Source organism: Triturus cristatus, chromosome 3_2 (genome assembly GCF_964204655.1).
Source record: "Triturus cristatus chromosome 3_2, aTriCri1.1, whole genome shotgun sequence".
NCBI lineage: Eukaryota > Metazoa > Chordata > Amphibia > Caudata > Salamandridae > Triturus > Triturus cristatus.
Window position 1 is genome coordinate 77,631,578 of NC_140584.1, and position 26,676 is coordinate 77,658,253.

Consider the following 26,676-nt stretch of genomic DNA (forward strand, 5'->3'; position numbering starts at 1 on the left):
AAAGACATCTTGGGGAGTTTTAGAACTTGACCTGGGAATGCATTCTTATGGTTGCTTGCCATTGTCTTTTTGGTTTGTAACACACATTTTCTTGCTTTTTCATTTGCTGACTTAGGCTCTCCAGGATCACTTCATACTTCCCATGCATGCTAAAACCTTATTTACCTGTATCCTTTCAAGAGCTTTCAAGGCCTTTAAACTTGTTCTTAGCTCATCACAGTTACTGTGCATTCAAAGACCGAGACTGACTTCAAAGTGAGAGCGTTTACGGGTGGACGGCAGAATGCTCTCCCCATGGAGTGGGGATGTCACGTTGTCTGAAGATAGATTAGCAATTATTTGCAGTTGGGCAGTCTTAACCTGTAGCTGCAACATATTAAAAGTGGGTAAAAAATGAAAATCGGTTTCCATGGCAACCCCGTTTAATATGGTGATGCACGTACTGGCGAGACTTCCAGTAATGTATGGTATTGCTTGCTGCTGTGTGGGCGGGCAACTTTTTTTCAGTTTTATATAATGCGAAATTGGCCCACAGGTATCGGAGCACTTTACATGAGCACCAGTTACATTACACAAAAATACATTCATTTTTGGTATGCACAGGGAGATTAAGTGATTTACCCAGAAACAGAGGATGTTGAACTGAAGCCAGTGCTGCTGTACGATATGGCTAAAAAAACATTGATAAAATCAATAGATCTCGTATAGACGAGGCATGTTGGCTTTGCCAATGCTTGTTAATATCCGAGTTTGACCCACAGCCAGAGAGAAAAAGGGGGAAAGGGAGAATGAAGCAGGAAGAGAAAGCTAGGATAATAGCAAAAAAGGCACTGATGGATAAAGAACATGCAGTATCCCTGCACTTATTTTATAACAGATTAGGCAAGGCATAGGATTACAGCATCGCAGTCACAATTAAACATACTTATTTACTATCACACCCATAGTTCATTCTCTCTCTTACTCTCTCTGCGATGAGTTGAGCACAAGTTAAGTGCTTTTATTTAATTTGTATTTATTTTTTTATTTAATTTTACTTCTCCCGTCGTATATCGACTTACCCGACCACAGCCCCCCCCCCCCCCCGCTCTTACCTGTGCCGGCCACTACACTTTCAAAGGCAGAAAATCAGCTGCTTGACACAGGCTTTCTCTGAGTAAAAAATCCTTTTTTTGTGAACAGATTGTATTGAGTTATACAGAAACAAGCACACAGCACCAAACTTAAATTACATATCATAGATTGCCATCATGGTTTCAAGCATCAACCCAATTGAGGTCCGGTAATGCGAGGCTGTGCAGATAACTCTCCTGCCCCCGGGTATCCTTTGTTAACGGATCCGCACTGTCAGGATTAGATTCCGACTGGAATTCAGTGCGGGATAAAAACAATACTCCATGCAATTTTTTTTTTGTTCCAATATGCAGATGATAATCATTGAACAGACAGGGGTTAGCTCAGAGTCTGGAAAGGTTTTATCTCCAAATTCAGTTTGAAATTCCTTCAATTTGGATAATACTTATGTGGGTGAGTTTGTATTGCAAAGGTATCCACTGTGGACTGAAGAGTAACACGTGGCTACCCTTGGAGGAGTATTCTGTCCCCAAAGACTGAGTCACACAGGAAGGGGCAGGATTCTGTGGCAAAGGCAGCGGTGGGTTAACTGTATTTAAAGTGTCCCCTTGGGAGCACTCCAACCCCAGGGTATAGCATGCCGTGGACGAGTGTTGGTGATTTGTACCTTGGACAGAATAGAGAGATTTTCACCTTCACTGACTGAAGAGAATTTGTGGACGAGGGCACAAGGGGCTGACTGGCCTACTATAGAGGGGAAAGGGGGAAAGGGAGAGTGGTAGATGGGAAGGAATATTAGTAGATGTGTGGCAGGGAGTGATAAATGTGATGGGAGAGCTTTTGGTGTAAGAGTGGAGGAAGACTGAAGCGGGGAGTAGTAAAGGTGATTGAAGGTCGATAAAGCAGATGGCTAATTAGGAGTGATGGGAAAGAGGCAGTGATAAGAGGAGAGTGCGAGGGGTGAACTCAAGAAGAGTAAAGGTAGAGATTAGAAGACAACTAAATGAAAGAGTAGGGAAAGTGGATAGAGATAGTCGTAAGGGGTGATTAACGAATGATGGATGGGGTTAGTGGACAGTAAATATGGAGGGAAGACTAGTAGGGGTCAGGAGAAGTGTTGTGAGGGGTACTGGCACACAGGTCTGGGTGTTGAGAGAGGCACGAGACAAATGGCATTGGTTCTTAGGTAGGAAGTCACTCTGATTGAGTGACCGCTGCGCCTCTCACCAGGCCGGGTCACCCCCTTGCTCCTCCTGCCGCCTTCTGCTCCTGCCTGCCAGCCTTGCCGCAGAGCCGCCCGCTCGCCAGTTTCCCGCCGCAGCTCGCCACAGGCCCCGCCCACCACCGGCCCATTGGCCGAGCCGCTCCCGCCGCCCAGCTGACCCGCCCTCTCGTCCCCCTTCTTAAGGGGACAGCAAGAAGTGCTCGGGAGTGACCGCTGCGCCTCTCACCAGGCCGGGTCACCCCCTTGCTCCTCCTGCCGCCTCCTGCCTGCCAGCCTTGCCGCAGAGCCGCCCGCTCGCCAGTTTCCCGCTGCAGCTCGCCACAGGCCCCGCCCACCACCGGCCCATTGGCCAAGCCGCTCCCGCCGCCCAGCTGACCCGCCCTCTCGTCCCCCTTCTTAAGGTGACAGCAAGGAGTGCTCGGGAGTGACCGCTGCGCCTCTCACCAGGCCGGGTCACCCCCTTGCTCCTCCTGCCGCCTCCTGCTCCTGCCTGCCAGCCTTGCCGCAGAGCCGCCCGCTCGCCAGTTTCCCGCCGCAGCTCGCCACAGGCCCCACCCACCACCGGCCCATTGGCCGAGCCGCTCCCGCCGCCCAGCTGACCCGCCCTCTCGTCCCCCTTCTAATGAGGCCCCCAGAGCGACCGCGCAGCGGACGCGCGCAGCGGGAGCGCCGACTGAGCGCCGAAGGTGCGCCAAACGTAAGCCCGTCTGCGCCTGTCCGCGCCTGGCCCACGCCCAGCGCCAGGACCCCTGGCCCCCGCAGACCCCAGCCCACCCGCCGGATGTTCGACGCCGCCACCCTCAATGCACTCAACGCCGGCCAAATCCCAGGATGCTACCGAGCCACCCCGAGACGCACCCACGGACCCTTCTGCTGCAACGCCTGCAAGTTCACCTGCATCCGGACCAGCACTACTCCAGCACCAACCAAGACCAAGACGAGCAACAGCAGCAGCCACCTGAAATGCATCCTGCTCAACACCCGCTCCGTCCACAGACACGCCATCGAGCTCTGGAACCTGCTCGACACAACCTCACCAGACGTCGCCTTCCTCACGGAAACCTGGATGAACGCCTCTTCAGCGCCCGACATCGCCATCGCCATCCCAGACGGCTACAAGATCATCCGAAGGGACCGCATCAACCAGACCGGAGGAGGCATCGCCATCATCCACAGGAACACCATCCGCATCACGACCAACACCGACGACACCCTCGCACCCGCCGAGCACCTGCACTTCCAGGTCCACATCAACCCCAAGACCACCCTCAGAGGCACCCTCATCTACAGACCCCCGGGACCACGCACACAATTCAGCGAAGACATCGCCAACTTCATCAGCCCGCACGCCCTCCTCTCCGCTGACTACATCCTCCTCGGGGACCTCAACTTCCACCTGGAGAACAACAACGACCGCAACACCACTACCCTGCTGGACAACCTCGCTAACCTGGGACTCAAGCAGCTGGTCAAAACCCACACCTGCTACGCCGGACACACACTCGACCCCGTCTTCTCATCCAGCAAGGACATCGCCTTCAGCCACGCCACCGGACTCCACTGGACGGACCACAGCTGCGTCCACTTCAGCTTCAGAAGGACCACGATCCACCACCACCAGCAACAGGTTGCACGCAGAATCTGGAACAAGATCACAGCCGACCAGCTCGCGACCTCCCTGAGCATGAACCCTCCCACCAGCGCAACGAACCCAAGCCAGGCGGCCACCAACCTCGCGAAGTGGATCAGCAACTGCGCAGACGACCTCGCCCCTCTGAAGACCCTGCCTAGCAGACCCGGCAGCAAGAAAGCCCCATGGTTCACCGACGAACTCAAGAGCTCCAAGAAGAACTGCCGAGCCCTCGAGAGAACATGGCGCAGAGACCCAACACCGGACAACATGACTGCCCTCAAGCTCGCCACCCGAAAGCACCACCAACTCATCCACGCCACCAAGAAAACCGCATTCAAGGAACGACTGGACAACAACGCACACAACAGCAAGGAACTCTTCAACATCGTTAAAGAGCTCTCCAATCCCAACGCCGGAAACAACGACATCACCCCTTCGCAAGACCTCTGCAACTCCCTCGCCTCCTACTTCCACAACAAGATCGCGGACATACACAACAGCTTCAGCACTCAACCGACGCACGCCACGACCGAACCACCGCCCCCCACCACCACCCTCCGCGCCTGGACCCCGATCAGCACCGAAAACACCGTCCGCACGATGAACTCCATCCACTCCGGATCTCCTACCGACCCCTGCCCTCACCACGCCTTCAACAAGGCCGACGCTGTCATCGCACCCCACCTGCGGGACATCATCAACACCTCCTTCGACACCGCTACCTTACCGGAGAGCTGGAAGCACGCCGAACTCAGCGCTCTACTAAAGAAGCCATCAGCCGACCCCACCGACCTCAAGAACTACCGCCCCATCTCGCTGCTCCCGTTTCCTGCAAAAGTCATCGAGAAGACCGTCAACAAGCAGCTGGCCGCCTTCCTCGAGACGAACGGATCCCTCGACCCCTCGCAGTCTGGCTTCCGGGCCAACCACAGCACCGAGACCGCCCTGATCGCAGCCACCGACGACATCCGAGCACTGCTTGACAACGGAGAAACAGCAGCCCTCATCCGCCTAGACCTCTCCACGGCCTTCGACACTGTCTGTCACCGTACACTAGTGCAGCGACTCAGCAACGTCGGAATCCAGGAGAAGGCACTGGATTGGATCATCTCCTTCCTCGCCGGAAGGACACAGAGAGTCCGCCTCCCCCCGTTCAGATCTGAAACCACCAAAGTCATCTGCGGCGTTCCTCAAGGCTCCTCGCTCAGTCCAACCCTCTTCAACGTCTACATGAGCCCCCTCGCAGACATCGCACGCCAGCACAACCTCAACATCATCTCCTACGCCGACGACACCCAGCTAATTCTCTCCCTCACCAACGAACACGCCACCGCCAGAGCCAACCTTCACGAAGGCATGAAAGAAGTAGCCGAATGGATGAAGAGCAGCCGCCTGAAACTGAACTCGGACAAGACGGAAGTCCTCATCATGGGGTCCTCACCCTCCGCCTGGGACGACTCCTGGTGGCCCCCCGCCCTAGGCAGCGCACCCAAACCAACAGACCACGCACGCAACCTGGGCTTCATCCTGGACTCCTCCCTCTCCATGACCAGACAAGTCAACGCCGTCTCCTCGTCGTGCTTCAACATCCTGCGCATGCTACGTAAGATCTTCCGGTGGATCCCCACCGAGACCAGGAAGACGGTCACCCAGGCCCTCGTCACCAGCCGTCTGGACTACGGCAACTCCCTCTACGCCGGAACCACCTCCAAACTCCAGAAGAGACTCCAGCGAATCCAGAACACCTCAGCACGACTCATCCTGGACATCCCCCGTCGCAGCCCCATCTCCGGACACCTGAGAGACCTGCACTGGCACCCGGTCAACATGAGAATCACCTTCCGACACCTCACCCACGCACACAAAGCCCTACACAAACAAGGCCCAGGATACCTCAACAGCCGCCTCAACTTCTACGCTCCCAAACGCCAGCTTCGATTGACCGGCCACGCCCTCGCCACCGTCCCCCGCATCCGAAGAGCCACCACAGGGGGATGGTCCTTCTCCTACCTCGCCGCCAAGACATGGAACTCCCTCCCGACCCACCTCCGCCTGGCCCAGGACCACCTCGCCTTCAGGAAGCAACTCAAGACCTGGCTGTTCGAGCAGTAGCGGACCCCCCTCCCCCAGCGCCTTGAGACCCTCTGGGTGAGTAGTGCGCTATATAAATTCTTTGATTGATTGATTGATTCATTGATTTGTTTTGGCCCGCGAATATTTTTATAATAGACGATGTGGCCCTTCTACTGAAAAGTTTGGAGACTCCTGCTTTAACCGAATGATATGATGCAACATTTCTTTTGTTGACTTTTCTATTAATTTATTTTTCATGTAGTGCGTCAAATTAGATATAGCCACACTGCAGGATGACATTAAACATTCTTGTTTACTTTTCTAGAAAAGGCAAAATCATTTGCACAGTATTCCGGTCATATCAGTGTTTTCGACTCTTAAGTACCTTGGATTGGGAGTCTGCAGCCTCGTTCATTTAAGTAAAAATATTTAAGAGACCCGTTCATTTGTACAAGATTGCAAGGATACCATGACTACTGACTTCAAACTTTACTTCAAACCTGTCCCTAGACCTGAAAGTATCCCAAGTCAATGGTGTTAATAATTAAAATGAAACAATGAGGCTAAACCTGCAGAGCTGCAGGCCCCGGTGAAAAATGAACAAAAGCTGTTTTTCCAGTTCTGAAGGGCCTTGGGAGGGCCAGGGCTCTTCCTTGAGTGGGTCTGGTCTACCCTCTAGAACCGGGCCTGCTTCCACCACTATGAGGGCAGCACTTTGGGCGCCCCTCAGGGTCAAACAGGACCGTAATCCATGAGAGAGGCCTGTGTAATGGATCCCACGCATAATCTGTGTTTGCCTATGACAACAAAGATCAGCATTCGGGATCCAGATATCAGCACAGTTGGGCACTCAGGGCAGGGGTGCACACTCATTACGGCAGAGGGGTTTTCTGTCCCAACCCAAACATATGCATAACGCAATGAAAAAGTAAGCAAACATATACAAATAAAGGAGTGGCCAAGGAGGACATGCATACCAGCCCCTGGCACTTAAGTGTACTCCTCTTCAGGCAGCTGTGCGTTGTGTTCAGACAAAATACAGTCATTAACGAGGTGGCCAGTGGTTGAGGTGAGGCTGATCCATAGTGACCACACCGTCATCCGCTCCACTCAACACGCATGCACAGACGTCACCCAAAGATTACACTGACACCTTTGTTATGGGTGAAGAACTGCTGCAGGTTTATTTCATACAACGCTTATAAAGGGGGGGGGGACAGCCTCGCCCAACCCCGAGACACGCCTCCACAAACCAGACCCATTGGGGGCCTCCCCTCCCCGGGGCGTGGCCTCACGAGAGAGGCGGAGCAGGGGGGGGGGAGGCTCCGACAGGTGCCCACTAGAGGGCTGCCCTGCTGATGTCCCCCTGCGTGGGACGCGGGCAGCGGCATTCCACCATAGAAACAAAACATAAATGATACTTAACAGACCAACGTCATGGATGAAAAGGATCGATTAAAAGGCTCTGTAAAATGTATTTTTGTTCATATTTTTTTTAATACACCCGAATACCAGCGTGTAGGTCAAATCTGTTTTTAGGCCATACCTAAAAACCCCTTTGCACGGTTTTAAATAACTTGGGAAGCAGCCAGGCTGGTCACGTGCTTTTGGAGAAGCGCGGCTGGGCGCGTCAACACGAAAGCGAAACTAAAAGTTCCTTTACGTTTCTGTAGGTCGACAGGTCAGCTGCGAGCTGCCTCTGCCCCAGGACAGAAGACGCGTTTTAAAGCGGAGGTCTCTCTTTTTCAGACACACATCAGGTGAGCAATATTTTTATTTCCCAAAATATTTTTGGTAGCGAACTCAACACGCGATAGGATATATATACTTTTTGTACTCCAGGAAGCCCGCCCCCGCCCCCCCCCCCCCCCCGACCCGTTCTGTGACACGCAACTGCCGTGGCTGGTCGGGGATTGTGTTAAAATTCACTCCTTGCTGATGTTCAGTGTCAGTAATGACGTTGCCCAAGAACGTTCGGTAAGTGCGAGGCGAGTGTTTAGGAACATAAATTCAGATTGTAATGGTACTTCCCTCCAGTCAGGATACGCCATTCAAGGTAGCTTAGTGGACTAATGCACCCTTTTAGCGATCTTGAGTGATCACGTCACAGTTCTATTGGCCAGCGTAGTCTTTCTTCTTCCCAGTGCTTTCCATTTGGGTAATAATTAACATTACTCCGAATGCGTGTTTTCGTTATCACGGCCCCTGCATTACGAGGAGGAATGGCCCCTTTCTCGAAACAGGCTAAATTACACTGTTGCTGAAACGTAAGATGCAACAAAGTTGTTGTTGCTATTGAAGCAACCAGTTTTTTCCAGTTCTCATACCACTGTGTGTATGAATCCACATTTCTCCAAAACCTTCTGTTTATTCAAGCAATCCATTCACTGGGAGAGGAGGGGTGGGATTCTACCACTGCGACGAAAAGACCTTGATTTGGAGTAATGAAGATGGCAAGTAAGTAATCTGAGCATTACCGCTTCATCCGTTCATCCTCGTCACAGTCGTGAAACCATGAAGATATACCTAGCATTCCTTAAAATCAAAATGCATGCTTGATATCAATGCTACATGCTGTGTAATATTTAATTATATGGCAAAGTAGGGAAATCATTAGACTGGGCTAAAAGCTTCCTCAAGCCAACCCCTTTCATTCTTCGTGGCTAAATTTAAACAATAAGGGTGCAGAATTTTGTCTGGGAATGTCCCTGTAGCAGCCCTGCTAATCGCAAACATAGAAACTCCTTTTACTTCTGCCCAGGAGGCTGCTAAACCCCAGGCTGATCTTCCAACAACATTCCTGGGAATATCTGCGCTTGGATTCTTATAGGATTGGGTTATAGCTGCTTTCACCCAGCAGCTAATGTTGAAGCAGAAGATCCTTTATTATTAGCACCAAATGTAACTAAAAAAAAACAAGTTAAAAAAGATTCAGTATGACTAAGAGAAATCAGTACCACCCTTTTGACATGAATTAAATGTAATCCAGATTCTTTCTGATTGGAGACATTAGGGAAGAAGACATAACATAACACGTTTATTTATAAAGCACACATTCACCTGTAGCTACCTTGGCACTGAAAAACAGATGTTTATTGTCACCCAACTCAATGGTACTCAAGAAGACTGGCAGAGTTATTTCCTGCTCTTATTGAAATTTAATAAAAACTTTTGGTGTAAATAACGAACCTGGTCCAAGAATAATCCTGTCATGAAGAATTTTCATGTAAGGTTTGGCTATAACTAAAGACCCTATTTAACCCAATCTTTGGGCCGAAGTGATGTCCAGTAAGAAGGCCACTTTAGAAGAGAGGAAAGAAAAAGAACTGTCTTGAAAGATTCAAATGGAGCCATCTGAAAACCCTTTAAAACTAACGGCAGATCCAAAGCTGGAATTATGGATTGAAGGATAGGTCAACAATTTCGAAAAATCATGAGTAAACGTCCCGTAGCGGTCTCAGAATTGAAAACAGGTGGACCATGGTGTCTTCTATCTTTGATTGTGGCCCACTGGACTTTTAAGTGCGAGGGCCTGTAAAAGATTAGGTTATTAGTTGACTGCGATGTGAGCCCTGGTCACGGAGCAACCACAATACTTGTCAGGGTAAGACATAAGCAAACCCCAAATTAACCTGTGCTTGAACCCCTGGTAGCTTGGCACAGAGCAGGCAGGCTGAATAAATATGTGAAGTATTTGTGCAAAACTTCAAACAGTAAAATAGTGAAAACACACCACAAGAGGAGCCCACAACAGTATTAGAAAAATAAAGTTATTTTTAATAAATAAAACAAGACCAAAACAACAACAATCCAATTAGTAGAACTGGAGATATTGAATTCTAATGTTTTTAGAAAAAATAGCACCAAAAGGCATATAGTGTCAACTGTGGATATCTGGTCGTGCCGGCTGGGACGAAGCCACAAGTTCAGGCTGTACGCGACTGGAGCGCAGGCCAACTAGAGGGACCCAAAGAGCAATGCATATTTGCAAGTGTTGCTAACCATGCCATATATCGCCTAGAACTCTTGTTTCTTGTCATGCCTTTCACATTATGAAGATTAGGCTGCGTCCACTATCATTTGAGTAAGCTGCGGCCAACTTTTCCCACTTAACTATATTATACGATATAACCACTTTATTCCTATGTCCCCGTTAGCCATTAATTTTAGTATGCTTTATTCCTTTTTCCGTATACACTTGTAGATAAACTCATCTTGTTGGCCTCACCTTAGAGCCCTTTGTGCATTTTTTAGCTTCTTTGTCAGCCCTCTAATGCTTTGGGCCATCGTCCTGGCTATCTAACCCAAAACCTTTGTGCCTTCTTAGCAACTTTCTGTTATTTTCTTCCTTTCTTTCTTCTTCTTTATTTGAGTCTTCCACTATATGTATCACTACCGGGTCTTCTTTAGTTGTCACGTTTATTTTCTACACTCTTGTGATCGGCACATCTACAAGTCACATGGGCTATTTGGTGATTTTCTTTTTTCTGCCAGTGATCCACTAGCAGTCACATATTTTCTCTCATCTATTTTGAGTGTGCACATTCCCTGGTCAAATAGAAACTATCATGGTCTCATAGTTTTCAGTTTTTCCTGACGGGTACCCTCCTTCTTTTTGTGAGCTTTTATAAGGGATGTACTAAATATTTGCACCCGGATTCATCAGCCTAGATCAAAATACATGTCCATGTTTATATTATATTTGTTTTCTTAGGCACTTCATATTTCCTTTGCTCGCACACAAACTGAAGAAGGTGTAACTGTTAGAAATGGGATCTCTGGTTGGCTAAGGCTTGCTCCAAAGCCAGGCAGAGACCACCACTCTAGTCAGGGTAAGGGAGTTACACTCCAAAGATAACCCCTGCACACCCCCTTGGTAGCTTGGCACGAGCAGTCAGGCTTATCCCGGAGGCAATGTGTAAAGCGTTTGCGCAACACACACACACAGCAGCAACACACTAGGCACACCACAAAAGGAACTCCACACAAGGTTATATCAAAAATAGTCTTTGTATTATCATAAAACACATTAGATGGTAATCACACAATATACACTGTACCAACTGGCACTGGGCAATATTTACAGGGGATTATATACACATGACAGGGCCACGTGGACCACTGTCAGAATAATCACTTAGTAGAAATAGTAAAAGTAAGATTTGTCCTAAACGTAGAACACAACCAGTAATTGTAGCACAAGTAGTAAATGTAGAGCACAACCAGTAACTACTGGCAGAAGAATGACCTCAGCATTATCATATTAGGCATAAACCCCCTTAGGACCACACCTTGTGCACCAACCTCAAACGTACATTATGTAAGAATCATGAGGCATAAAACAGATTAGGAGAACGCACTGCGCAATAGGCATCACAAGCCTAAATACATTATGCAATACCCAGCATAAACCTTAGGAAATAAATTGGCATAAAAACAGGGTGCCCCAAGCGGGGGCACCCCACCTGGAACTGGCCCCAGGCCAACTGGCCTCTCTCAGGGGATCCCACGCCCTATGTCCAACAGAGTCAGGGCGTAAGCTGCAGGGTACCCATTAGGAAGCCCCTCTCGGGGGCTCTTGAAATGCATATGCCACATGTTAGAGGGGCCCGCAACGGCGGGTCCGCTCAGGGGATCAAGAGAAATGCAATGTGCCTCGATCGGCAACCCCGATATCCTGGTAATTCCGCCCCACTCACCGAGACTCCTTGTCTCCTGTGGCGGGCTGCTCTGGGTCTTCTCCTCCGGCACCACAGGGCTCTCTCACACTTCTGGGAGCCCCGCTTCAGCAGACACCAAACGCAGGGCTCACACCGCGGCTGCAGGAGCCCTGCCTTCATGACGCCTCTCAGTTCCCTGGTTCTGGCCACATCCAGCGCGGGGTGGGCTCCTGCCTGGATTCTCCTTCCGGCTCGGTGGAAGCAGGCCACACCTCCAACCAGGCACGGCCGCCTGACTTCCTCCGGGCCGATCCCGGTAGTGCAGCAGCTCCTCCTCACCGAAGCGCATGGTGGGCTCCCGCCTTCTTTTAAATCAAATAAAATAGCGGGGTGGGCACCCGCGCCAAAACAGGCAACACTGCGGGGTGGGCAACCGCCCTCAAGGCACTAATGCGGGGTCGGCTCCCGCTCGGTTCTTTAGCACAAATTAGCCGCGATAGCACGGGTGGGTTGCCACTTGTCCCACGCCATGTAGGGGAATCCCACACAGTGCAGCTTTGCGCTGCAGGCCACCAGCAGTCCTCCTGGGGCAGAACCAGCGTGCTCACAACCCCAAAGTTCAAGTGCTCTAAAACAAATTAAAAATAAAGCGCTCACAGGCGCTGCAGTCCAAAGTCCAGGGAAGTCTTTTGGGATTAAGGGGGGGGGGGGGCAAAGGTTGGGCCCAGGCAGGCCAGCTCATAGGGCCCTCCAGCAGGGAGGCAGTCCCTAGTGGCGGTTCCTCCTGGAGCCCAGCAGCAGCCCCCCCCCCAAGTCAGGAACAACACACCAGAACACACGTTCATGGGGTCACAGCCCCTATATTTATACTTCATTTCCCTTTTGTGTCACAGCACAGGGTTTAGGGATACCAGTTAGAACTGGTATAGGGGAGCTTTGGAGCACTTTGTTTTGATCAGCTCCTCTTTCCTTTGTTAGGTGGGGGCTCAGGGATCAGACGCACCACAGCGGGCGGAGCCGGCATTGTGGAGGGAAGGCACAGCCCTATTCAGGTCCCAGGTGCAACTCCTACCTCCTATCTGCATGCAGATCTCTCTGTTCACCACTTTGCAGACTCTCCCTGGCTCCTGGAATTCCCCACACCATCCAGCACCTGTGAAACACAAGACAGACATGCACTCCACATCAGGCATGCGGACACACAGCACACAGAAATGCCAACTTCTAAAAGTGGCACTTCTCCACCAGTCTTAATACATCTGCGCACACCATTGCGCAGCATTTATTCTCATGAGTTTGCACATACTAAACTCGACCCTGCAGTCCTCTCACACTAGGAATTACCATGGACACACATATCCCCCATGCCAATCTCACCACACGCACTCAGAGAGCGCACACACTTTACACTGGACCACCAATACCAGGTCACCGGAAAGGCAAAAAGTTTACGGGTGAACTTGCCAAAAGGGCCAAGTCCAACAGTGACCCATAGGTGGGTCTGACACCGAAACGCGCGTCAGCACTGCAGCCCCTGTGCCTCCTTTGTTTGCTTCTTTTCCCTGGAGAAGAAACCAGATTATGGACTGTATCAGTGCCTTGAAAAGATGACCAACTGATCCTGGATTGTCCATATTACCCAATATTTTTGACTTTACTATTGATGTGAACTATTTTCTGATTATGTTTTTGGTACTATTTAATGCATTGCTACCTGATGGAATGTATGAGTATTTCTGAGTCAGTGTTTGCCTGCTTGTCTGAAAGATTGTGTGTGTGCGGCTTAGGATGTTTGTAGAGTTTGTGGACAGTTATTGTCTTTTATGTTTTTTCTACTATGTTGATCAAAGAATATAAATAAATATATCCCTAACTCACAAGTATTTTTTACTATGATTGGGATACCCTGTTAGAACTGTTTTTCTTATATCAGTGACGTATAGCACTTTACAAAGAAATCTATAGGCAGATTGTTTTTATCTGATTGGTCTTTGAATGTCCCCTGCCTTATAATCGCCTCAGGGGCCCCTTTCTTTGTGAGTGATTCAACTAGAGGGACCCAGTTAGGCCCGCTGAACAGAATACCTTAAATCCTGGGTTGCGGAGCATTGCGTGGATCCGCGTTTAAAACGCGTCTTGTAGCCAAGGTGATGTGTCGGCTCCGAAATGCGCAGAGGCTGCGGTGTGCAGTCTTGTTGCGTTAACTTTGAGGATCCTGTCCACAGTGTTTGCAATATGAAGCCTGGCATCAGGAATCCAGTGTGCAGTTGGGGTGATGCAGCGGTTCTGAAGAGCTGTGCTGAGGAGTCTCTTGCCGCGGCTGCCATCAACGAGCGATGCGAGGGTCTGTGCTGAGGTTGTCACCCAGGGGCGGTACCGATGGTGATGAGGGCCGCTGCGGCAATAAAAGTCTTCTATGAGTGGTCCATTTCATGCAGCAGAGGTGATGTTTTGATTCCACTGGATCCACAGAGGCTTGCAAAGCACCTTAAGCTCACTTCCAAGAGTCCAGGACCGGGGTGGCACCACTTGGAAGGGTAAGCACACAGATGGCAGATTCCAGGTGAGGATGCAAAGTTGTTGGAAGCCTGTGGTGTTCCTGAGGTTTCAGATCAGAAGGCTAGCCATCTAGTCCTTGGAGTCACTCTGGATTCAAGAGATGCAGGTCCAGTCCTTATCACCCAGACAGCAGGGCAGCACAACAAAGCAGGAGTCCAGCCGGGTGCAGTACAGCAGAGTGGCAGTCCCTCAGCAGCACAGCAGTGATGGCCCATCTCATCACACCTAAGCTCCTATTGTGTGTGGCTGTCTAGGAGAAATACACAAAGCCTAACTGCCAACTACAGCCAGGCATGTGACCAGAGAAAGGCTGCAGGCACCAATTGGCTATGGCAAGAAAATGCCAACTTTCCAAGAGCAGCATTTTCCGAATTGTTATTTAAAATCTGAATTCACCGTAAACTAGGATTTTAAATTAGGATTCCAGAAACACCAAACATGAACTGATAATCTCTTCCCATTTGGAAATTACACTTATAAAATGTAATAAGGCAACCCCAATGTTATCCCATGGGAGAGATAGGCCTTGCAGTAGTAAAAAAACAAACGTGAGAGTTTTTCACTACCGGGACATGTGAAACTGATAAGTATATGTCCTACTATTTAAATACATTGCACCCTGCCCTCTGGGCTGTCCAGGGCCTACCTTATGGCTGACTTAAAAAAGGAAGGTTTGTGCCTGGCAAAAGATTTATTTTGCGAGGTCGAAATGGCAGTTTAAACTAACTGCACACACAGGCTGTTTAATGGCTGGCCTGAGACATGTTTTAAGGTCTACTTAAGTATGTGGCACAATCAGTGCTGCAGGCCTACTAGTAGCATTTTGAAAGAAAGAAAGATGTATTGTACAATTATTGTAAAACATTACGATTGTGCTAAAAACATATTCATAAGAGTCAGTGCTCAGCTCAAAGGGAGCTGTGAGTCATTTTATACAATGCAAAAGAATTACACGTTTATTAGTCTCAGTAATTCCTGTGGTACCCCCTTACCACTGCCTTCCGTCTTCCAGATCTCAGTCTGTTCTTTTGTGCTGGAAAGCTGCAAGAGTTCAATAGTCCCACCTTAGTATGAAGTGCTTTGTGCTGCTGCATCCATTAGCTTTAATATTAGTCCATTAACTCTCTGGCTTTATGCAGACTTTACTGCCTGCCAGGGGGTTGTGTTGCTGTTGCATCAGTCCATTTACTACGTGGCTTTTGGAGTCCCTTATTGCCTGGCAGTAGGTCATGGCCCTGTTCCTCCGCTGCTTGCATCATACGCGACATTAGCCTAAAATTGACCCCAAGCCTTACATCTTCAAGGGCTAATTTTTTCACGATAATGTTTCTTTCTGTTCTTGCTGTCTAGGGAGCTGCAAGCTTTCATTAGTCCTCCCCATGTTATAAGGCACATTGTGCTGCTACGTCAGACTGTTTGCTGTAGAGCTTTTAGTGTCCTTTCCTGCCAGGCCAGAGGTTATTCCTTCCCTAATTATAAAGTGCTTTGTGCTACTGCATCAGTTAATTAGCTGTGCGACTTTTAAATACCTATGCTGCCTGTCAGGGGGTTGTACCTCCCCCTTGTTATAAAGTGCTCTATACTGCTGCATCAGTCCATTAGTTGTGTGACTTTTGGGGTCCTTTGCTGCTAGCATTTCATTTACAGGCCCCTGGGCACAGGTAGTACCACTTTACTAGGCACTTAAACTAAGTATACCAATTGGGGATAAGCCAATATTGCAATGTTTAGAGGAGAGAGCACAAGCACTTTAGCACTGGTTAGCAGTGGTAAAGTGCACAGAGTCCCGAAGGCACCAAAATCAAATTCAGCAAGAAGTTGAGGGTAAAGGAAAAAAGTTTGGGGGTGGTCCAACAAGACCACTAAACCCAGAGAGAACCTATCTCTACGGAAGTCAAATATTTTAAATGGAGTGCATGTGTATAATTCAGTAATTTTCCTATACACCGTTTATAGAAATGTCTCCAGTATTTCTTATTTGAAGTCAGAGTTGATTCTTAACCCCTTCGATGCTGCGCAGATTCCGCCGCTGTGCTGACGGAATCTTGCGCGGGTGTGGTCATGACGGAATGGTTCCGTCATGAGCACAGCTCAACCGTGGGTCATGACGGAACCATTCCGTCATGAGCACCGAAGGGGTTAATGACTCTGCTGAATTATTTCTGCAACTTCCGGGGAACTACCTAATTTCTAAAGGGTTATCCCATTCGTACACCAAGCCGACAATTTTAACTTCTTAAGGGCACTGGTTGGTAAGTCTGGCCTCTGTATAGGACTGGGTATGACTGGTAAGTGAATTGGACATTCTTCGTTAGCCTTAGCAAAATTGTGAACGACTGTCTCATGGGCCAAAACGGGGCTATCAGAATGACTTTTGTTTTTCCCGATGAATATTTTTGAGCACACTCTGAATTAATGGAATTTGGGGAAAACGCATATATAATTGTTCTCACCAGCTAAAGAAGAGCGTGACCAACCCTGAGACTACCAAGTTTTGGTGTTGAATCTGGGAAGCATTGCATCTTCTAGTGACAGGGCGAGATCTGTCCATGGATTCCCCATCAGGTGAATCAGGATTTGAAATGCTTTACATTACAGATAGAAATAAATGGAATATGGATGGGAAACGGCTCCTCAGATGGCCGCCATATGTTTTGCCTGCCTGAGAACGTAACATACTTTTAGGGTAGTCTGATTATTTTATGCCCCTCAGCCCATAACATAGGCTACATTTGCCAGGGATTGATCACTCATGTCCCCTTGTTAGCTTCCATAGACATGGATTATTTGATTGTCTGTTCTTAATAAATACAACCTAAATTCAAATTAAAGGAGCAAATGCTGTAAAACGGCTTTAAATTCCTTGTAGTTGGAGGTTTGCTTTTTCACCTTGCATGAGCAGCACCCTAGAGCTACTCTGCTCTCCAGAGTGACACCTAGCCCAGATCACTGATATCCTTTCTCATTACCTTAGGAATCAGTAGATAGATATAAAGATGCTCGCTATAAGAGGTTGTCTTCTACTAACCACCAGGTTAATGCTGGCTTGATCTGACCCAGTACTGGATAGTTTGCTTTTAAGTCTCTAGTTGCAGAAGTATAGTCCTAAGGAGGTGACAATCCAAGGGTTCCAAATGCAAATGAGTCAGTGGCATTACTGATGTTGTGGCTTCCTTAAACCTATGGATATGAAGTAATTCCGTTGCTCTGACTTTGTCCTTCACTATCAAATTCATCTGGCTTGAACGTATGGCTGCCATCTGATTTAGAGGAAGGAAGACCCTATCCGTATCTGTCCGTATTCCACTTCCGATGAACAGGCAGTCCTGGAACAGAACATGCCTTGATTTGCTCAGGTTTAGAAGTAACCCTAAGTCCTGTAGTGTTTGAGGCACACTCTCTATATTTTATTGAGCTTTAAAGAAAGAGGAATTAGAAATTAGAATATCTTCTTTATAAGGGAACAGTTGAATGCCTTGGATTTGTAACTGAGCCATCACAGGTGCTAATACCTTGATGAAGGTTCTGGGTGCTGATAATAATCCAAAGGGAAGGACCATGACCTGGTAATGATTGGGGCTAACTACAAACCTCAGAATCCCCTGGTAATGATGAAGGATGGGAATGTGTAAATATGTGTCCTGTGAGAGTATTGTGGTTATAAAATCCCCTTGTTTGATTTATTAAAGGAATTACTGATTGAAGGAAATACTTTTGAAATTTGATGTTTGAACAAAGTGATTTAGCCATTTTAAGTTCAAAACAAATGATTCTTCAGCTGACCTCTGACTCATAAATAAGATTGAACATACCCTCATTTCTTGCTGTTGAAGAGGTATTTCATTAATGTATTTTTGTCCATCAGAGTTGTAATTCCTTCCAACAAGATATCAACTTCAGAGAGACTCGGTGGCAGTTGGCATCTACGAGTGTGGGGGGGCACACACAAAATTAAATTTTAAAGTAAAAGACTTACTAAGCACAACATCCTCCGCTCCAGAGCTCTTCTTTCACCAACGCCTGCAGGAACAGAATGCTGCAACTCTCTTCACCAATTCTAGCACTGTTCTCACCAGCATGAGAGCAGTGCTTGGATTGGTGGGAGCAGCTTCACTCTGCACCAGAGGCTTTGGCTTTCTCTAACGACAGCTGGGTTAGAGATGTTTAAAGTGCGCATGTGTGGCTCAAGATGGTCGTTCAAAAAGACATGCGCACTTTAAACAGTGCATTAGACGGCCCACCCTGCTTCCTGCTGCTGTCACTCAGCAGCACCCCCGTCCTGATGCTTGGCTTGGGATGGGGGGGATGAAAAACATAATGGTAATTAATTACCATTTTATTTTTCATCTCTGGCCAGGCGAGGCCTGAGCATTTAAGAGGTGGGGGGAGGGGGGATGGGGATGGGGGGTAGTCAACAGAAGATGACGGGGTAAACTTTAATAAAAACACTTACCTTGCTCTTCCTGCACGCTAACTTAGCGATGCAGCGAGCGCAAGGTTAGTGGTTTTAGTTTTTTAAATTTAAGTTTGCCTCATCATTGTCTGCTGACTCCTGCCCCACCAGTCTTACATGCATGGGCCCCGCCTGTCTCTGGGGCTTTGTGGAGAATTTAAATGGGGCTACACTCCTCCCCTCAAGCACAGGAGCCGCCCCTTGAGAAACCTTGGGCAACTGTGTTGTTGGCAAATGTGGTTCTGAAGATGAGACTAAAAATTAATCTTTATTCCTTCTGTTTCTATCCCCAGGACACCCTGATCTCAAATCTGACTCTGCCAAAAATTCACAGATTTGATTAACCTCGGCCCATGCTGTATGTGGTTCCCAGTATAGACACTCATTTGGGGGTTTTGTTGTGGTACAGCAGAGAGGCAATTGGGATTTGTTATTGTAGGCAAACCACTCCCCACCCACCCTCTGACCACTGGCCCTCCTACGAAAGGGCCTTTTTTATTCAGAAACAAATGTTAGAATGCTGTTGCATATCTTTGTGTTGTATAACAAATTAACCTTACTTTGAAAGGTTGTATTATTTTCCTTTCCTCTGCAGACCTCATCAAGGTGTCCTCCAGCTGATGCCAAAATAATGTCTGACCAAAGAAAGAATGCAAGATTTTTGCTGTCTGGACAATATCAAATTTCCAGGGATTCAACAATTTGTGCCAGAGGGCAGATGTCAATGCTCCTGATACAATTGCTGTAGCACAACGATTATCAAAAGTAGTATCTTATAGGAAAACCTAGATATTAGTTCCATATTACACAAACAAACTGTCCAGTCTTCTTCTTTTTGCACCCCATCATTATATGTTTGAAAACCCTTTAACAGTGTTTGTGTGGCACAGGCTACATTTGTCGATGCTCTAAATGAAAAGTTTGCCACAGAGTAGTCTTGTTTAATGCCCCATCCATTTTGTTGTCAGTGGCATCTTGAGGAGCAGCATTATCGTATACCAGGTACAAAGGCACACTGGCTAGAACAGAGTTTACTTTGTGTAAATTCTACATATAAATTATCCAGTTCATATTTCTTGGCCAAAAATCTTGGCAATCTAGCTTTCTCAATGGATTTCCACTCTCTCTCTAGAATTAGTTTAATCACTGTATTTAGAGGCGAAGTGTGTAAAATAGATACACCATAAGAGCAAAATAATTATCATCTCATTTCTCAGTCGTTTTAGAGCCTAACACATTTCTGGTGTGCTTTAACACCTCTAGCATTTGAGGACCTTGAATTAATGCCCTTCCTAGGCTTTGCTCCATAGTCCTTATAGACCTTCAATTTCCTTGGCTCAAAGGCATGTATTTTAGCTCTCTTATAGGACTTCAGCAGTGATGCAATTGCATTGTCCACTAATTTCTCAAACTCCTCAGGGGTTAGTGAAATATTGACAGAGGAGCACTGAGGAGAAGGGAGTTTGTGTGCCTCCAATTCTTTGCACATTTGCTCGGTTCCATGTTGATAACAAAAGTAACTCACAACTGGGTAGACTGCAGCTGAATGTGTTTATATACCACACTGTATCTCCTGATCACTCCCTTCCATCGTGAAGGCTTATGAGATCTTAAGCAGCCCACAGGCATAAATCTATTGGCTTGAACCCGGCTTCCTCTTCCCTATTAGGTGCGTCTCTGCCGGCTCAACCCAGAATGCTGCATTACACAGCCTCATGCTCTAGAGCAAGAGATGGGGCCTCAGAACGTGGTGCAACTGTGAGCTGTAAACCTTTGAAATCATTTACTCTAATGATCTACAAAGCACTAACATGTTAAAACATATGCCGGCTTACCTTTTTATTGTGGCACACTTGCTTGTCTCCAAATGTAGACAAAGCAAAAACAGAGAGGGCCCGATTCACAATGGTAGAGTTAAACTACAGTCTAACTTTACAACTTTTGGTATTCACAAAGGGCACTTACTACTCATCCAAATGAAAGCCCTCTGCTGAGAATATGGTCTTAGGCAGCCAACGGCAGAACCACTTCAGATAGACAAGGGGTACATACATATTATAGTGGATACCATAACCCTCTGTGATCTAGGCTTGCATTCAGGGGTTTGAGGTCACAAGCACAAACTAATATTACACATATTACCAGTGACCTCCAGCTTTCAAATAACATACGGTGAGTTAAATGGCCCATGATTTCAGAACTCCCAGGAGTCCTACTCTCCATAACTAGCGAGATGGTATATACAGTAAAAGCGATGTAGATATCCCTCCTTAACCATCAGTCGCTAAATGACATTACACAACTGCATCTCTCATTATTTTCACATATCCGTACCTACTTTCAAAGACCCAGCAAAGCCAGGACGAGAGACACAGAATCCAAGCATCATTGGTATAACATTGACTGTAGAAGTTCCTGTGGTGCCGCTAGTGAGGCAATTAAGTCGGGCGATGTGGCCTGAGTGCGATCTGGTAGAACCACCTAGAAGAAGGCTACCCTCCATGCCAAAAAAGTTTGGGACGAGGATAGATGGTTGGAATCAAAACGTGCCTGTGGTAGTAAACATTCACAACGGTTCTGGTACTTGGTAAAATGGTTGTCAAAAAAGGGGGGAATAGAGGTTTAAAGGTTAGGTTCACCCTCCAGCTTTACATATATCATAAACAACCTGATTAATCAGGTTAAAAGAACCTAACCTAAGGGTGTCAGAAATCAGTTGGATTCCGAAGGTCACCCGGCAAGGAAGAAAGGGGCAAGACTTCTCCTTTCTTGAGTCCCCTCACTCACCAGGGTTTCCCCACGGTGACATGCTTCATCATTGGGGTCCTCTCAGTCCTCTACGGGCTGAGGCGTGCTACAACTTGCGGATTACGTAGGAGCACTCAAAAGGTACAGATTATGTGTAGTGCAAGTGTAGTGAAATGGAGTGGGACAAAGTGAGTTAAAATAATCAACTAGTGGGCCAAATACATTTTATTCTTTTTCCTAGCTAATTGGTTAAAAACGGGGTAATATGCTAAAGGCCCTAACTATAATGGGTAGGTGTACCTAGCATATGGTCAACTAGTTTCGAGCTTCCCCCAGCTCTTCTCAGGACTACACCGGGACCAGCCCAGTGTAAAAAACTACTCCTAGTAGACCTGATTAAGGTGAAAAATGTGAGACGCTGCAACTAAAAGGCATGCGTTATAATTAATACATATGTAAGTATACGTCTGGCAATATCTGTAGGGTATAAGAACACATATATTAAAGGGAACAAAAGGTCATTAGCAATGTAATAGAACCAATAGTGATCACACTATACACCAGTGTTGGTACACTCTTTTCTCTAATGTGCCGCTATGTGGATTCACAAAACAGCGTTAAATCAAATACATTCTCCATGCAGGCGCTGTGCTGAGAAGTGAGTAGAAATTCAATGAATGCAAAACAATTGCACAAAAAACACTCATGCGTCTGACACAACATAAAACGCATACAAGACTGACAAAAGCACGATATTACATACATTTCAAGAAGCACCAATATGCCTCATGGTCAACGGAGGGGGTGTGGAGATCTCGTACACCTAAAAAATGATGATACATGTGATCGTTAATAATGTAGGGCTCCGTATCCATGGCAGGCCCTTTAGGGAAGGAAACGGAAAAAGTACGATCTCCGTGATTCCAAGGGGCGTGCTGGACTTCCCAAAGGGGTACCCACTTACTTGTACGTTGAAAACCACACTCTGGAACACCTACTGGAGCCCAAGCCTCTTGGACCGCATACTAAGTGATCCCGAGCGAGGGGCTTGTTATCTACGAGTGCTTCCGCATGGAAAGCGTGAAAGGACTTACCGGTGGAGGTCCTTTCTGTAGCGGCCATATTGGATAGGGGATGAGTCCTGAATTAGTATTTTAACCTTAAAGTTTGCCGATCCTTATTGGCAAGGATGAAGCCAAAGTGATTCAACGAATTACAGGAGATGAAAGGACTGATACAAAAAAATAGTATTAATATTGGCCATACACGAAGAATGACAAAAAAGAATCCCTAAATATCGTCTCGCAAGGTGTGGCCATGATGGATCGGGCTAGATAAAGAAAAAATGTTAATGGTAACACGGGTGAACTACCAAATAAAGCGAGTGTACTGTGCTTATATTCATAGCGTAAACACAGGGGTTTTTTCTCAACTAAGATATTTGGTTCGTGGTACAAAATAGTCACAGGGTGGTGAATTTAAACCTGCAAAAAAAACCTTAACAGACCTATCAATAAAGTTAATTGAAGGATAAAGGAAATAAGGGGAAAAAACTCAGAAGGAACCTGATACAACCTGTGTCCACATTAGTTAGAAGTAAATTGTCCCCACGGTATATCATCGTTAAGACCTTTAGTGTCAGATCGTAACTTGAAAACCCAATGTTGCTCTTTTTCGTGCAGTTTTCTTTCGATGTTGGGGTGGTTGTCTACATGTTCAATGATGACCCAGTTAAGGTCGTTGGGTGTGTGTTGTTGTTCGAGGAAGTGAGTGGTCATTTTTGTGTTGTTGTGTTTGCACCTAAAGTTGCTTCGGTGTTCAGTTATTCTTGTGTTCACTTTTCTTGTGGTCATCCCCACATACTGAAGGTTGCAAACGCAGGTGATAAGATATATCACACCTTTCGTATTGCAATTGGTGAAGGATCGAAGATTCCATGCCATTGTTAAAGGTGATGGTTTTGGTAGTACTGGTTAGGTGACACACACTACAGTTGCCGCATGGGTGATGGCCCTCAGGTAAGGGATGGAGCAGTCGTACAGGTCCGACGGTCTTGGTAGAGTTGGGACGGGTGTGTACTAGATAGTTTCTCAAGTTTTTGGGTTTTCTGTGACTGAACATGGGTTTTTGTAAATCCAGGCCTCCACTATTCAAGATTCGCCAATGTTTATTTATTATTTTGGTCACTTTATCTGATGCGATGTTGAAGGTAGTGATGCAGATTTGTCTTTTACGGTTCTTTTCTGTATCCTCAGGTTTGTGTTCTAGTAGGGCTTCCCGGTTGTTATTGGAAGCTCTTTTTTGTGCCTTGGACACTAGATGTTGTGGGTATTGTCGTCGCACAAGTTTCTGTGATAGATCCTTTGCTTGGATGTTGTAATCATGTCGTGTGGTACAATTGCGACTCAGGCGCAAAAATTGTCCGAAAGGGAGATTGTCTTTCAGACTTCTAGGATGGAAACTGTCATACACTAGGAGGCAGTTTCTTGCCGTAGGCTTGAAATGTGTGGTAGTGATCAGACGACCTTCATGCGCTGTTATGTTGAGGTCAAGAAAAACCAGATTTGACCTACTCATAGTGAAGGTAAATTTCAAAAAAGGGTCTTGTTGATTGAGCCAGACTAGGAAAAACTCAAAACCAGCTTCGCTGCCTTCCCAAATCAAAAACACATCATCTATGTATCTTTTCCATAATTTGATCTGGTCGATGTGCGGATTGTTATCATGGAGAATCTTGTGTTTCTCCAGGTGATGTACATAGAGCCCTGCTACGCTCGGCGCAAAGGTGCTTCCCATGCTGGTACCGTGTGTTTGTTTATACAGTGAGTCGTTGAATTGAAAGAAATTTTCGGTCAGAGCTAGGCGACAGCATTCAAGAACCACATGTCTGGGTGTGTGGTATGCCCAATTGTTTTGAAAGAGTACTTCCTCCAGGATATCCAACGTGTCCTTCTGTGGTAGACTAGTGTATAGGCTCTCCACATCCAAACTGATCAGTATATTAGTTACGGGGTTAAATTCAAGATTCTGAATCAAACAATGGACAGCTTTTGTGTCCTGTAAATACGTTTCGGTGGCTTAGACCAAAGGTCGTAGGAATGCGTCTGCAAACTTTGACAGTGGTTCCAAAAGTGAACCTATCCCTGATACTATTGGTCTGCCAGGAGGCGCGACCATTGATTTATGTATTTTTGGGATGGTATAAAAATAAGGGATTATGGGTTTTTTGTTCTCCAAGAAATCCGCTTCTTTCTTACTTATCCAATCATTGGTCAGAGATTCCTCTACCAAGCTTGCGATCTCTATCCGTAGACGTTCTGTGGGGTCATTTGGTATAGCCAAATAATTTCTTGCATCAGCCAAAAGCCGAAGACATTCTTTTTGGTAATCAGGTGTGTTTTGTAAGACTATTGCTCCACCCTTTATCAGCTGGTTTTATTGTGAGATTTTTTTCATTTGAAAGTTGGTGGATAGCCTCTTGTTCAATTTTGCTTGTGTTGTGAAATACCCTTATTGACTTTGGGTCTATTTCTGTGACTTCCTTCATTACTGCTTTTTCAAAAGCTAGTAATTCAATGGGAAGGTTATTTGATGGAGGTGTGAAGTTAGATTTTTTATGTAGTCCAGTATCCGTATTGGTGTTAGTGTTTGGTTCCTTGTCTCTGAAATAGACTTCCAATTTAATCTTGCGAATAAACTCTTTCAAATCGCAGATCAACCCAAATTTATCCAACGTTGCTGTTGGAACAAAACCCAGTCCTTTTTCCAATACACTTTTTTGGATAGGTGTAAGAGTGAGATTGGATAGATTGACTACAAGGCTTGGTTGCTGCTCGTTGAGGGCATGTTCGGTGGACCCATACTCCGTGTGTAGCTCCTCATCGTTTCCAGGGGCTGAGCCCATTGTACCTGTTGGCCTCGTCTGTTTTTTCCTCTTAGGGGGGTCTTTCCTCTCCCTAAAAAAGACTGACTCTGTTCTTGGTTCCGAGACTCTTCCCAGTATGGGTAGGGTTGTGGTGGGTATGATTGATGAAATGGTGGTGGTCCATAGAAAAACTGTGGGGGAGGAGCGTATGGTGGAATGTTTTGATATGGGGACCAACCAAATCTTGGTCCGCCCCTGTTTCTTGGACGTCCTCCTCTTGGTCGTCTGTTCCTGTTTGTAAGGTTGTAATTACTACCTGGATCTGAAAAATCTGAGCCTGTGTTAGAGCCATCGCTGTTCATGTTGTATCCTGGATTGCGATTTGTTGGGATATAATCATCCCTAGTATAGGGTACATTTTTTCTTGTGAGAAGTTTTTCTGATCTTTTTGTAGTTTTATGTATTTAGTATCTTTTAAGCCAATTTCAAATTCAGTCATGGTTTTGTTGAGTTCTTCCAGTCGTTTTTTTAGCTCCGCTGTACTCTGGTAGGTTTTCAAACGAATCTCTAGGTCATGAATGCCTATTTTCATTTCCTCTGATAGGCGTGTAGCTGTTTTTATAATTAGCACCAACCAATCTCTGGTACAGTGCCAGGATATTAATGACCAATCCTTCTTAAAGAGTTTATCATGTTGGAATATGAAGGGTTAATTTCTAACTATCAGACCATGTGGCGCAATGTTGGCTCTTACATATTCGGTCATCATAATCCCGTGTATCAATGTTTTTATTTGTTCACGTTTCAGTTCTGTCAACTCATCCCAGCATTGACTAGCTTCATTGGTATCCCTGGTACTGGTCCCAGCCATGGGAAGCATAGATGCTATGATTCTATCTACCTCTTCTTGTGAATAGGTGAGACCTGTTACTTCAGTCATTTTGTATCAGTGATGTCTAAAGAGATGTGTAAAGTGAAGTGTCAGACTGAGCTTAATAGAAAAATGGGTTTCCCACAGCTGCACGCTGTAAATAATGGTTGTCAAAAAAAGGGGGGAAATAGAGGTTTAAAGGTTAGGTTCACCCTCCATCTTTACATATATCATAAACAACCTGATTAATCAGGTTAAAAGAACCTAACCTAAGGGTGTCAGAAATCAGTTGGATTCCGAAGGTCATCCGACAAGGAAGAAAGGGGCAAGACTTCTCCTTTCTTGAGTCCCCTCACTCACCAGGGTTTCCCCACGGTGACATGTTTCATCATTGGGGTCCTCTCAGTCCTCTACGGGCTGAGGCGTGCTACAACTTGCGGATTACGTAGGAGCACTCAAAAGGTACAGGTTATGTGTAGTGCAAGTGTAGTGAAATGGAGTGGGACAAAGTGAGT

General features: G+C 46.7%; 1 protein-coding gene across 2 annotated transcripts in view; it reads left to right on the forward strand.

The window, feature by feature from the left end:
* The first annotated feature begins 7,679 nt into the window (after window positions 1-7,679).
* The window catches only part of LOC146856833 (uncharacterized), a 162,351-nt gene continuing 143,354 nt past the window's right edge, over window positions 7,680-26,676 (forward strand). The window contains exon 1 of one of the 2 annotated variants that reach the window (XM_085647269.1): window positions 7,680-7,765. The gene's annotated coding sequence lies outside the window, so the exon portion shown is untranslated. The remainder of the gene's footprint in view (window positions 7,766-26,676) is intronic. The other variant, XR_014979818.1, reaches the window with a different exon arrangement.